General features: G+C 46.4%; 1 long non-coding RNA gene across 1 annotated transcript in view; it reads right to left on the bottom strand.

Annotated features, from left to right (window-relative positions):
* The window catches only part of LOC135055415 (uncharacterized), a 229792-nt gene that overhangs the window by 32269 nt on the left and 183516 nt on the right, over nt 1–14007 (bottom strand). Inside the window, exon 5 of the long non-coding RNA XR_010243749.1 lies at nt 13129–13205. This is a non-coding gene — a long non-coding RNA (uncharacterized LOC135055415). The remainder of the gene's footprint in view (nt 1–13128; nt 13206–14007) is intronic.

Raw genomic sequence — 14007 nt, 5'->3', positions numbered from 1 at the left:
ATAAACACAACTCTCCATATAAATATGGTGCTCTTAGAAATACAGTAACACTTCAAAAAGTCAAAGTCGGATTGTTTTAGACAGGTCAGATTGATATGTTTTTCACCTATTTACCTATGCGCTGTTGGACCACTTTTCTTAATGAGGAAAGCCTTTTAAACTCAATTTTCTAAATCCCCACCTCCCTGAAAGGGCCTCTGACCCCACCTTCTCTTGCTGAACATCAGGACATGATGTCTCATTCAAGAAAAACTGAACAATTCTCAGACTCCATATACATGTGACACTTATAGACATCTCATTTAAAAGGCTCTCCCACCCTATAATCACTTAATCTCCTTATTTCACACAATTATGTAATATTTACAGGGGTGGAATTTATGCCATGGGCCAACTGAGGTATCTCTAGGCAGCAGATTCATCCCCGTTATTAAACCCCATAATCTGTATATAAAAGTGCATTTGTCTGATATTTTAAACAGTGTAAATATTCCGCTCACAATCATTGTATGTCACTCATCAGTTCACATGTTATTATATTGTGGAATAAGTAAATTAGTCCAGTTGATGTGCATTGATATTTTCTTCCTTCTATACCATTACACTGACAATAACAGTATTATTAATAGTTCTGTGAGAGAAAATAGGATTTTAATTACCTACCGGTAAATCCTTTTCTCGTAGTCCATAAGGGATATTGGGGAGACTTAGTACGATGGGGTATAGATAGGGTCCAAAGGAGCCGGTGCACTTTAAATTTCTTCACTGGGTGTGCTGGCTCCTCCCCTCTATGTTATTAATAAAACAGTGCCCGAAGGAGAAAGAACATATATGAGAGAAGGAACATAATAACAATGGCCCTCATTCCGAGTTGTTCACTCGTTAGCTGCTTTTAGCAGCAGTGCACACGCTAGGCCGCCGCCCTCTGGGAGTGCATCTTAGCTTAGCAGAATTGCTAACGAAAGATTAGCAGAACTGCTACTAAATAATTCTTTGCAGTTTCTGAGTAGCTCCGGACCTACTCACAGATTGCGATCAGCTCAGTCCGTTTAGTTCCTGGTTTGACGTCACAAACACGCCCTGCGTTCGGACAGCCACTCCCCCGTTTCTCCAGACACTCCCGCGTCATTTCCGAGTTGATCGTAACTGTGCTAAATTTAGCACAGCTACGATCGTTAACGCAGACATGCGGGGGGACGCATGTCAGTGCCGCCCCCCCCCCCCCCCCCCCCGCACAAATACAAAAGCGTCGCACAGAGGCCTTTGTATTTGAGGAGTAACTCCCGGCCAGCGCAGCTCCTGCGGCTGGCTGGGAGTTGCTCGTCGTTCCCGCTGGCCGCAGCGGCTGCGTGAAACGTCACGCAGCCACCGCGGCCCCCCCCAACGGTCCGGCCTTGCCTGCGTTGGCCAGCTCGCTCCCCCTAAACGGCAGCTTAACACCGCCGTTCAGCCCCCTCCCGCCTAGCGACCGCCTCTGTTTCAGAGGCGATCGCTAGGTAACGAAAGCTGCCATGCGCTGGCACACTGCGGCGCAGGCGCATGCGCAGTTCCGACCCGATCGCTGCGCTGCGATAAACTGCAGCGAGCGATCGGGTCGGAATGACCCCATGAGGCGGGTGCCCAATATCAATTATGGACTACAAGAAAAGGATTTACCGGTAGGTAATTAAAATCCTATTTTCTCTAGCATCCATAAGGGATATTGGGGAGACATAGGGGGTCATTCCAAGTTGATCGTTCGCTAGCAGTTTTTAGCAGCCATGCAAACGCAATGTCGCTGCCCACCGACGAGTGTATTTTCGCTTTGCAGAAGTGTGAACGCTTGTGCAGCAGAGCATCTGCAAAAACATTTTGTGCAAAACAAGACCAGCCCTGGACTTAGTCTTCGTGTGCGTTGATTCTAACGTAGGAGGGTTGGCTTTTGACATCACACACCTGCCCTGCGTTCGCCCAGCTACGCCTGCGTTTTCCCTGGCACGCCTGTGTTTTTCTAAGCACTCCCTGAAAACGGTCAGTTACCACCCAGAAACGCCTACTTCATGTCAATCGTCCTGCGTTGTGCCGTGTGACTGAAAGTTTCGTTAGAACCTGTGCAAAACCACAAAGAACTTTGTACCCGTACGTCACGTGTGCGCATTGCGGTGCATACGCATGCGCAGAAATGCCAATTTTTAGCCTGATCGCTGCACTGCAAACAACGGCAGCTAGCGATCAACTCGGAATGACCCCCTTAGTACGATGGGGAAGTACCAAAGCTTCCAGAACGTGCAGGAACGTGCAGAGACTTCTGCAGCACTGCCTGCCCAAACTGGGTATCCTCTTTGGCCAGGGTATCAAACATAGAACTTCACAAAAGTGTTCTTCCCTGACCAGGTAGCAACTCGGCATAGTTGCAAGGCCGAGACTCCACGGGCAGCCGCCCAGGAAGAGACCACCGATCTTGTAGAATGGGCCTTCAGAGACTTAGGAACAGGTAAGGCAGCCAACACATAGGCCTGTTGGTAAGCCTAAGCCAACAAGCAATGGACTGCTTTGAAGCTGAGCAACCCTTTTTCTGTGCATCATAGAACACGAACAAGGAATCCGTCTTCTGATCCGAGCAGTTCCCTTGACATAGATCTTCTAGACTCGCACAGCATCCAATGCCTCCGGAGGCATAGGTTGATTCAGGTGAAACACAGAGACAACCTTCGTCAGGAACTGCTGTCTAGTCCTGAGCTCCGCTCTGTCCTCGTAAAAGACCAAGTACGGACCTTTACACGATAAGGCCCCCAATTCTGAGACACGTCTAGCAGAAGCCATGGTCAGTAACATCACCGTCTTCCACGTGAGGTACTTGTATTCTACCGTCACCAGAGGTTCAAACTAGGATGACTGTAGAAATTCCAACACCACATTCAAATTCCAGGGTGCCATAGGCAGCACAAAAGAAGGTTGTATGTGGAGTACCCCTTGCAAGAAGGTCTGAACTTCTGGCAAAAGTGCCAATTTCTTCTGGAAAAAAATGGAGAGAACTGAAATCTGGACCTTAATAGAACCCAGACGTAAGCCCTTATCCACACCAGCCTGCAGGAAACGTAAGAAATGTCCCAAGTGGAACTCTGCAGGTGGATACGTGCGTTCCTCGCACCAGGAAACATATCTGCCCCAGATATGATGATAGTGTTTTGACGTCACAGGTTTCCTGGCCTGAACCATGGTAGCAATAACCTTTTTGGAAAGGCCCTTGTGAGCTAGGATGTTCCGCTCAACCTCCATGTTGTCAAACAAAGTCACCGTAAGTCCGGGTAGACGAACGGTCCTTATTGAAGAAGAGCTCTTCTTAGTGGTAGAGGCCAAGGGTCTTCGACGGTCATGTCCAGAACATTCGCGTACCACACCCTCCGAGGTCAATCTGGGGCAATCAGAATTGCCTGGACTCCTTGATTCCTAATTTGCTTGAGCACCCCTGGGAGCAACGGAATAAGAGGACACAGGTAGACCAGCTGGTAAGGCCAAGGCGATGTCAGTGCATCCACTGCCCTTGCCTGAGGGTCCCTGGTTCGTGAGCAATACCAGTGAAGTTTCTTGTTGAGACGAGAAACCATCATGTCTATTTGTGGGCAGCCCAACCGGTCGATGATCTGCTAAAACACCTGATGGTGGAGTCCCCCCTCCCCCGGGTAGAGATCGTGATAACTCAGGAAGTCCGCTTCCCAGTTGTCCACTCTTTGTCATGTTCCCCATACCATTCCTGGACAATTTTTTCAGGGTAGCAGGGTACATTATACTACTGAAAGAGGTCTACTGCCATCAGGGAACGCTGTTCCATGGAGGGGGCGCTTGGTCTGCAATAATGTTTAATTAAGTTGTGTCAAGGTAACATCCACATGAATACCAGGACCCAAGGTTTCCCAGCAGAACATTGCCCAGAGCATCACACTTGCCTTCTTCCCATAGTGCATCCTGGTGCAATTTATTCCCAGGTAAACCATGCAGACTTACCCAGCTGCTCACATGATGTAAAAGAAAAGTTGATTCATCAGAAGAGTCCACCTTCTTCCATTGCTTCATGGTCTGACACTCACATGCTCATTGTAGATGCTTTAAGCGGTGGGCAGGGGTCAGCATGGGAACTCTGACTAGTCTGTGTCTATGCAGCCCCACACCAGCAAGGTGTTCTGACACCTTTCTGTCATAAATCAGTGGATTCTTCTGGATTTGTTGTTATGGACAATTTTCAGAATACATTGTGTGGACCTATTGAAAACTGTGACTAAATCTATTGCTTGGTAAATAGGATGGAACGCACCTTGGAATACATAAATTACTTGTGGTTCTGACCGGCACCTAACTTCCGGTTGCGGCAAATGGTGAAATGCAAATTGGAGCTGCACAGCTGGTTTCCAGTTCCGGTTACACCTAATTTCCGGTTGCGGCAAATGGTGGGAATAGGGATGCACACACCCGCTGGGTGTTTTTAATCTGTATCGGTACAAATATGGTATATTGTCCATTGAATCACAATGCTTCTGAGAAAGAACTTAAGTTCTAAAAAGCTTTAAGCTGGTGATTGTTACACGGGGAACTGCTGCTGCAACCACTTTACCTGGAGGAGGATAAAGAGTCCTGAGCCTCTGGACCCTCAACCCTATTCTATCTGGGAGGGTAACTGAGTGATGACCTGCCATTTTGGAGATGATCTTACCTAGTCATCTAGCCATAACAATTTGTCTCTTGTCACACTGGAGGGGGGGCAACTTAGGTAAAATAAAGGCAGTTTGTGCAAGGGCCTCCAAATTGCCTCTTTTTCCTGCCAGTATACGTACAGACTGTCTGACGTGCCTACTTGGATGCGGTCACTCATATAATCCTCCACCATTCTTTCAATGGTGACAGAATCATATGCAGTGACAGTAGATGACATGTCAGTAATCGTTGGCAGGTCCTTCAGTCCGGACCAGATGTCAGCACTCGCTCCAGACTGCCCTGCATCACCGCCAGCGGGTGGGCTCGGAATTCTTAGCCTTTTCCTCGCAGCCCCAGTTGCGGGAGAATGTGAAGGAGGAGCTGTTGACGGGTCACGTTCCGCTTGACTTGACAAGTGTCTCACCAGCAGGTCTTTGCACCTCTGCACACTTGTGTCTGCCGGAAAGAGAGATATAACGTAGGCTTTAAACCTAGGATCGAGCATGGTGGCCAAATGTAGTGCTCTGATTTCAACAGATTGACCACCCGTGAATCCTGGTTAAGCGAATGAAGGGCTCCATCCACAAGTCCCACATGCCTAGCGGAATCGCTCCGTTTTAGCTCCTCCTTCAATCTCTCCAGCTTCTTCTGCAAAAGCCTGATGAGGGGAATGACCTGACTCAGGCTGGCAGTGTCTGAACTGACTTCACGTGTGGCAAGTTCAAAGGGTTGCAGAACCTTGCACAACGTTGAAATCATTCTCCACTGCGCTTGAGTCAGGTGCATTCCACCTCCTTTGCCTATATCGTAGGCAGATGTATAGGCTTGAATGGGCTTTTGCTGCTCCTCCATCCTCTGAAGCATATAGAGGGTTGAATTCCACCTCGTTACCACCTCTTGCTTCAGATGATGGCGGGGCAGGTTCAGGAGTGTTTGCTGGTGCTCCAGTCTTCGGCACGCGGTGGCTGAATGCCGAAAGTGGCCCGCAATTCTTTGGGCCACCGACAGCATCTCTTGCACGCCCCTGTCATTTTTTTAAAAATTCTGCACCACCAAATTCAATGTATGTGCAAAACATGGGACGTGCTGGAATTTGCCCACATGTAATGGATGCACAATATTGGTGGCGTTGTCCGATGTCACAAATCCCCAGTAGAGTCCAATTGGGGTAAGCCATTCTGCGATAATGTTCCTCAGTTTCCGTAAGAGGTTGTCAGCTGTGTGCCTCTTATGGAAAGTGGATATATAAAGCGTAGCCTGCCTAGGAACGAGTTGTCGTTTGCAAGATGCTGCTAAAGGTACCACCGTTGCTGTTCTTGTTGCGGGAGGCAATACATCTACCCAGTGGGCTGTCATAGTCATATAGTCCTGAGTCTGCCCTGCTCCACTTGTCCACATGTCCGGTGGTTAAGTGGACATTGGGTACAACTGCATTTTTTAGGACACTGGTGATTCTTTTTCTGATGTCTGTGTACATTCTCGGTATCGCCTGCCTAGAGAAATGGACCCTAGATGGTATTTAGTAACGGGGACACAGTACCTCAAGCAATTCTCTAATTCCCTGTGAATTAACGGTGGATACCGGACACACGTTTAACACCACTGCAGCTGCCAAGATCTGAGTTATCCACTTTGCAGCAGGATGACTGCTGTGATATTTCATCTTCCTCGCAAAGGACTGTTGGACAGTCAGTTGCTTACTGGAAGTAGTACAAGTGGTCTTCCGACTTCCCCTCTGGGATGACGATCGACTCCCAGCAGCAACAACAGCAGCACCAGCAGCAGTAGGCGTTACACTCAAGGATCCATCGGAGGAATCCCAGTTAGGAGAGGACTCGTCAGACTTGCCAGTGACATGGCCTGCAGGACTATCGGCGTTCCTGTCTAAGGAGGAAATTGACACTGAGGGAGTTGGTGGTGTGGTTTGCAGGAGCTTGGGTACAAGAGGAAGGGATTTAGTTGTCAGTGGACTGCTACCGCTGTCACCAAAAGTTTTTGAACTTGTCAATGACTTCTGATGAATGCGCTCCAGGTGACGTATAAGGGAGGATGTTCCTAGGTGGTTAACGTCCTTACCCCTACTTATTACAGCTTGACAAAGGCAACACACGGCTTGACACCTGTTGTCCGCATTTCTGTTGAAATAATTCCACACCGAAGAGGTGATTTTTTTTTGTAATTTGACCAGGCATGTCAATGGCCATATTCGTCCAACGGACAACAGGTGTCTCCCCGAGTGCCTGACTTAAACAAACCACCTCACCATCAGAATCCTCCTTGTCAATTTCCTCCTCAGTGCCAGCAACAGCCATATCCTCATCCTGGTGTACTTCAACAGTGACATCTTCAATTTGACTATCAGGAACTGGACTGCGGGTGCTCCTTCCAGCACTTGCAGGGGGTGTGCAAATGGTGGAAGGCGCCACCTCTTCCCGTCCAGTGTTGGGAAGGTCAGGCATCGCAACCGACACGATTGGTCTCTCCTTGGGGATTTGTGATTTAGAAGAACGTACAGTTCTTTGCTGTGCTTTTGCCAGCTTAAGTCTTTTCATTTTTCTAGCGGGAGGTTGAGTGCTTCCATCCTCATGTGAAGCTGAACCACTAGCCATGAACAAAGGACAGGGCCTCAGCCGTTCCTTGCCACTCCGTGTCGTAAATGGCATATTGGCAAGTTTACGCTTCTCATCAGACGCTTTTAATTTTGATTTTTGGGTCATTTTACTGAACTTTTGTTTTTTTTATTTTACATGCTCTCTACTATGACATTGGGCATCGGCCTTGGCAGACGACGTTGATGGCATTTCATCATCTCTGCCATGACTAGTGGCAGAAGCTTCAACACAAGGTGGAAGTGGATCTTGATCTTTCCCTATTTTACCCTCCACATTTTTGTTCTCCATTTTTTAATGTGTGGAAATATATGCCAGTAATATATCAATAGCAATGGCCTACTGTACTGTACTATATATGTATACTGTTGGTCACCAAAATGCTGCACTGTAATACTAGAAGCTATAGAAAAGTATATATATCATTGTATATATCAGTACAGAGCAGTGTAACTGTGACACGTGTCCTGACAAGCAGTATAGAAGTTATAGAAAAGTATATATATTATTGTATATATATCAGTACAAAGCAGTGTAACTGTGACACATGTGTCCTGACAAGTAGTATAGAAGCTATAGAAAAGTATATATATTATTGTATATATCAGTACAGAGCAGTGTAACTGTGACAAAAATGTGTCCTGACAAGCAGTATAGAAGCTATAGAAAAGTATATATATTATTGTATATATATATCAGTACAGAGCGGTGTAACTGTGACACATGTGTCCTGACAAGCAGTATAGAAGCTATAGAAAAGTAAATATATTATTGTATATATATATATATATATATCAGTACAGAGCGGTGTAACTGTGACACATGTGTCCTGACAAGCAGTATAGAAGCTATAGAAAAGTATATATATTATTGTATATATATCAGTACAGAGCAGTGTAACTGTGACACGTGTCCTGACAAGCAGTATAGAAGCTATGGAAAAGTATATATATTATTGTATATATCAGTACAGAGCGGTGTAACTGTGACACATGTGTCCTGACAAGCGGCATAGAAGCTATAGAAAAGTATATATATTATTGTATATATCAGTACAGAGCGGTGTAACTATGACACGTGTGTCCTGACAAGCAGTATAGAAGCTATAGAAAAGTATATATATTATTGTATATATCAGTACAGAGCAGTGTAACTGTGACACATGTGTCCTGACAAGCAGTATAGAAGCTATAGAAAAGTATATATATTATTGTATATATATCAGTACAGAGCGGTGTAACTGTGACCCATGTGTCCTGACAAGCAGTATAGAAGCTATAGAAAAGTATATATATTATTGTATATCAGTAGTAGTACAGAGCGGTGTAACTGTGACCCATGTGTGTCCTCACAAGCAGTATAGAAGCTATAGAAAATTATTTAAAATTATTGTATATATCAGTACAGATCGGTGTAACTGTGACACATGTGTCCTGACAAGCAGTATAGAAGCTATAGAAAAGTATATATATTACTGTATATATCAGTACAGAGCAGTGTAACTGTGACCATGTGTCCTGACAAGCAGTATAGAGGCTATAGAAAAGTATATATATTATTGTATATATCAGTACAGAGCGGTGTAACTGTGACCATATGTCCTGACAAGCAGTATAGAAGCTATAGAAAAGTATATATTATATACTGGTGGTCCCCAGTCCCCACAATGCAGCACACTGATCAGATATTTGCAGCACACTGAGCACAGATATGGAGCGTTTTCAGGCAGAGAACGTAGATATTTTCAGCACACTGAGCACAGATTATTTGCAGCACACTGAGCACAGAAATTTTCAGCACACTGAGCACAGATTACGGAGCTTTTCAGGGAGAGAACGCTGCCACGTCCTCTCCGTTCAATCTCCAAAGCATGAGTGAAAATGGTGGCGACGCGCGGCTCCTTATATAGAATATGAATCTCGCGAGAATCCGACAGCGGGATGATGACGTTCGGGCGCGTTCTGGTTTACCGAGCAAGGCAGGAAGATCCGAGGCTGCCTCGGAACCGTGAAAAAAATATGTGAAGTTCGGGGGGGTTCGGATCCCAAGGAACCGAACCCGCTCATCTCTACTAAATACAGAAGTGTCCTCTTACATCATTGCTGCAGTTACATTAAACAGCCCTTCTAGCCCTCGGCAGCTCTGAGCCTCTTTACGTGCAACTTTTTTGCTATTAAAATGCGTTTTATTATGTGGTCATATCTGAAAATGGTCAAATACTTGGTCCTAGGCGAAGCTGCACATTTTTTTAACTGAGTAGGTATTAGGTACCACTGATAGAAGATTTTGGGGTCATATTCACCATCACTTAAATGTCACAATTTCTACACTTCCCATGGAATGTAGAAATTGTGACATTCATCAAACTCCAAAAAAGCATTTTATTTCTGGAGTTTGAAAGGGAACCTGTTCACATGTTATTATGTTATAACCTGTTCGCCATCCTGAGATGGCGAACAGCTTCCCAAATGTGTTTACAAGCTGCTGGAAACTTGTGTAATAGCATGTGTAGCGGCATGATCTATTCAGATCCCTCACCGTTGTGTGCAGTGTTTTGTGCGGCTTAGCTTCCCCTCCTTGCCGCCAGCCTCCGGTGAGTCTGCCTTGCTATCCTCCTGCTGCAGCTGCGGACACACATGGGGGGGCAGCCGCGGACACACGGTGACAGCGAGGGGGTGGCAGGCACATTAGTAAGGTGCGGGGGAGGTGGGGGGGAGGCATGGCTGCGGACCATGTGCCTGCGAGATGGAGTGGGTGGCTGCTGTCAAAGTCGAAAAATATCATGATGCATATGCCTTGTACTAACCCCTCATGCACACGCGCGCTGCTCGTGCACCCACTCCCCCGTACGTGCACATACCCGCAAGTTGCGTAGGGGACGCTACAGCGTCTCGTGCGCATGAGATGTGTATTTACGGCGGAGTTTGTGAGTGTCTAGCGTGCGACTCGATCGTAGCATATTTAACCCATATAGTGTGTTTTATAGCTAATATTCCCCTAGACAATGTCAGCGAGTATGTTTAGTTTAAACGGTTCCTGGACAGAGAGATTCCTCTTTGCATGATAGGAAATGTCAGATAAAGGTTGAAAGGTTGTGTCTAGTATCCAGCTATAGGATATTTTAAGGGTAACATTTCGGTGTTGGTTAGGAAAGGATCGCTCGCTCCTGCGTATAGTTATGTGCAAAAGTAGTTTATGAACATATATTGTATTTGCTGTAAATTACACATGCGGCGGGAATCCTAAGGATACCTCCCACCAGAGCAGTTGGAGAAAGACACAGCCCACCTGTTCAAATCCACCTATGACCTTTGCTATAATGTGGAGACACATTCCTGTGTCCAATGAACAATGAGATTATAGGGACCATTGTATTGTGAATGTATGTTGTGTACATAAAGACCACCATTGCCTGGCCAGACACTCACTCTCTCTGAAGGCTTTCTCTCTGAATGCTGAGGGCTGGATCCTGGACGCGCTTGCGAATCATCCCCACGTATGTATATTTCTCTGTAGCCATTTTGTTTGCCATTTTGTTCGCCATTTATGTTCTCATTTGTTCGCTCTTGTTTGCAATTATTCGCCATTGTTCACATTATTTTCTGTTATTCTGTTTAGATTTCCATGTTAGTTTGTAGTGTATAACTTGTATTGTATTTTTCCCCTTTTCTCTAAACCATCCACGGCGGTGTTAGAACCGCTGTGGTTTTTAAATCCAAACCAGGTCTTGTGTTTTCACTTCCCCACAAAGGGCTTTTCTTAGCGTCACAATCGCTCAAACAGCATACACATTGTTAAGGGTTTTCAGCGTTACATCATTGTAGTATTAGATTACTAAGGTTTAGAGTATAAGCATATTCTTACTGTGTGTTATTAATAAGGTTTACTGCTTATCATTCTGTGAGCGTCTGCGCCGCTCGTGTCTCACTCTCACGGTGCAGCGTCCGCTACGCCAATAGCGTAGCAGTACGGTACTCGGTACGCCTATAGCGTGCTTGGTACGAAGCGTGAAACCGTAAGCTCATGCGTCGCGCCCACGGCTTAGCGTCTGTTACGCTAAGTGCGTACCCCTACGGTACTCAGTACGCAAATAGCGTACTTAGTCCGTAATAGTAAATAGCTTATGTTTAAAGGTAATATTTGACATTATCACTGCGCACACATAAAACAGTAAGGAGTTGGCAAGGGGGGGTTGGGAGAGCGCCAGTGCACACACGGTGCCAGCAAGGCATGGCAGCTGCAGGCACATCGGTAAGGTGCAGTGGGGGGAATGGCCGAGGGCACTGTGCCACTGCAGTGTGGGGGGAGGCTCCGGACACATACAGTAAGGAGCCCCCTGCAGGGGTCTACCACTACAGTGATCTGGCAGAGTCCTGGCAGTAAAGGAAAGTGACGGGGGGACCTCTGTTGCCAATGGGGAGGAGGTGGGGCGACCGCGTCTGCAGCCAGACAGACCCTGAGTACTGTCAATTAGGAGAAATATATCACTTTTCAAAAAACTGTCTCCGCAAAAGGAGCAGGTTTTCGGAAGTGATGTATTTAGTATGCAGAAATTATGAATTCTGAAAAAAATGTAAACAAGAAGGCTTGAAAACTAAAAATTCTCAGTTCACAATTTTTTCATGATGAATATACCCCTTTGTATGCTTTCACCTGACCCAAGGAGAACAGACTACAGACCAGGTGTTGTCGTCAGGTGGGCTCCTCAAGTCACTCTCCCACACTGTCCCATTACTAAATGTAATATAATATATGTGCATGTCAACTCTTCTAATTTAACAATGGCAACCCAAACTATGCTGTGACAAAATGTATCTGTAAATGAAAGGAGAAAAACAACAGGCCCCCTCTTAGTGCAATAAATTCTGATTACACCCAATGTGATAAAGGGCGGGATGTACTAATGTACATCGCCGCCCATCGCCTCCCTGCGCCACGATGCTGATCGCATATGTACTAACATATGCGATCAGCATTGCGGAGGACAGCTCTTCCAATAAGAGCTGTCCTCCGCGATGCGCAGCGGCAGCCTGACTTCCGGGATTCGGCCCCAGAAGTCAGTCTGCGCATGCGCGGGGTGACGGGGGCGGCCGCAGGGCATGCTGGGAGGGATCCGATCGGATCCCTCACACAGCGCCGCGGAGAGAAGCCCATAGGCTAAAGCTGGCGTACCCCGACGCGGCGCTGTCCTGCCGGCCGGGGGTTAGTACATCAGGAAAATGCGGTAAACAGGGAGTTTACCGCATTTTCCGCTTAGTACATCCCACCCAAAATATTAAATAGTGACTCCTTGGGCCTCATTCCGAGTTGTTCGCTCGCTAGCTGCTTTTAGCAGCATTGCACACGCTAGGCCGCCGCCCTCTGGGAGTGTATCTTAGCTTAGCAGAATAGCGAATGAAAGATTAGCAGAATTGCGATTAAATAATTCTTAGCAGTTTCTGAGTAGCTCGAGACTTACTCCTACACTGCGATCAGCTCAGCCCATTTCGTTCCTGGTTTGACGTCACAAACACGCCCTGCGTTCGGCCAGCCACTCCCCCGTTTCTCCAGACACTCCCGCCTTTTATCCTGGCACGCCTGTGTTTTTCTGCACACTCCCAGAAAATGGTCAGTTTCCGCCCAGAAACACCCACTTCCTGTCAATCACACTCCGATCACTTCAACGATGAAAATTCTTCGTTCGGACGTGAGTAAATCTACTAAGTTTTGTGCTAAAATACTTAGCACATGCGCGCTGCGTACCATGCGCATGCGCATTTTTGCCTTAATCGCTCCGTTGCGAAAATCGGCACCGAGCGAACAACTCGGAATGACCCCCCTTGTACCAACAGGGTATTATGTAAAGGCTTACCTCAACCAATTCTGAAGTTGTGTCACTCCTCCATGATCCTTCTTATGTTACTGTAATAGGATTTCCATTTCAGCAATCTCAAAGAAACATAAAAATATACTCATGGCGTAGTATTTTAAAATTCAAACAATTTTAATAAGCAATAGATAACCCATGTACATTCATTAAAAATGAACAGCTTATTTGAATCAAAGACGGAAACACTGGAGTTGTGATCCGTTATGAAATAACGGCAGACGGGATGCCGGCTGTCAGTATAGCGACAGCAGCATCCCGTCTGTGGAATCCGGGAGTGAGGCCATGAGTCCCCTCACAGACTCGCTACGTTTGCTACGCTTTGGGCCCAGTGGCGAGCGACAGGTTATAATCCCACTCAGTTGATAACGTACACCCACCAACCGAGTGGGAATTCCGGGCGGGTGTCGGGATTCCAGGCGCCATATAATGTCAGCTGTTGGGATTCCAATGTCTGTATCCAGAACACCGGGATCACGACAGCCGGCATTTTAACTGCCTCCCTGTGATCCAGTCGAATACTTATAAGGCAGATAATCTCCACACTTAACGCGTTTCATCTCCCGTGTGCTGATCTGACTTCCTCTGAACCCCTGAGGATAAGGAAGAATACTGACTCCAAACATATATAGAAGTCCACACTAAAATGGTTGTCAGAACACAATATCACATTTTTGCAATGGTCCTCTCAGTCTCCAGATATGAACTGAATTAAAAAAAACTGCAGTGTTTATTGAAGAGGGCAGTCTACAAGCGACGACCCAAGAATATCAAGGGACTATAAAAGTTCTGAATGAAAAGGAGTGGTCCCTCAACACGTGTTCTCCAATCTTTTTAAGCCACCTCAAGAATGTTATTTGGGCC

This window comes from Pseudophryne corroboree, chromosome 3, assembly GCF_028390025.1.
Source record: "Pseudophryne corroboree isolate aPseCor3 chromosome 3, aPseCor3.hap2, whole genome shotgun sequence".
NCBI classification, from domain to species: domain Eukaryota; kingdom Metazoa; phylum Chordata; class Amphibia; order Anura; family Myobatrachidae; genus Pseudophryne; species Pseudophryne corroboree.
The sequence above is the reverse complement of the archived record's forward strand: the minus strand, read 5'-3'. Positions and strand labels throughout refer to the sequence as shown.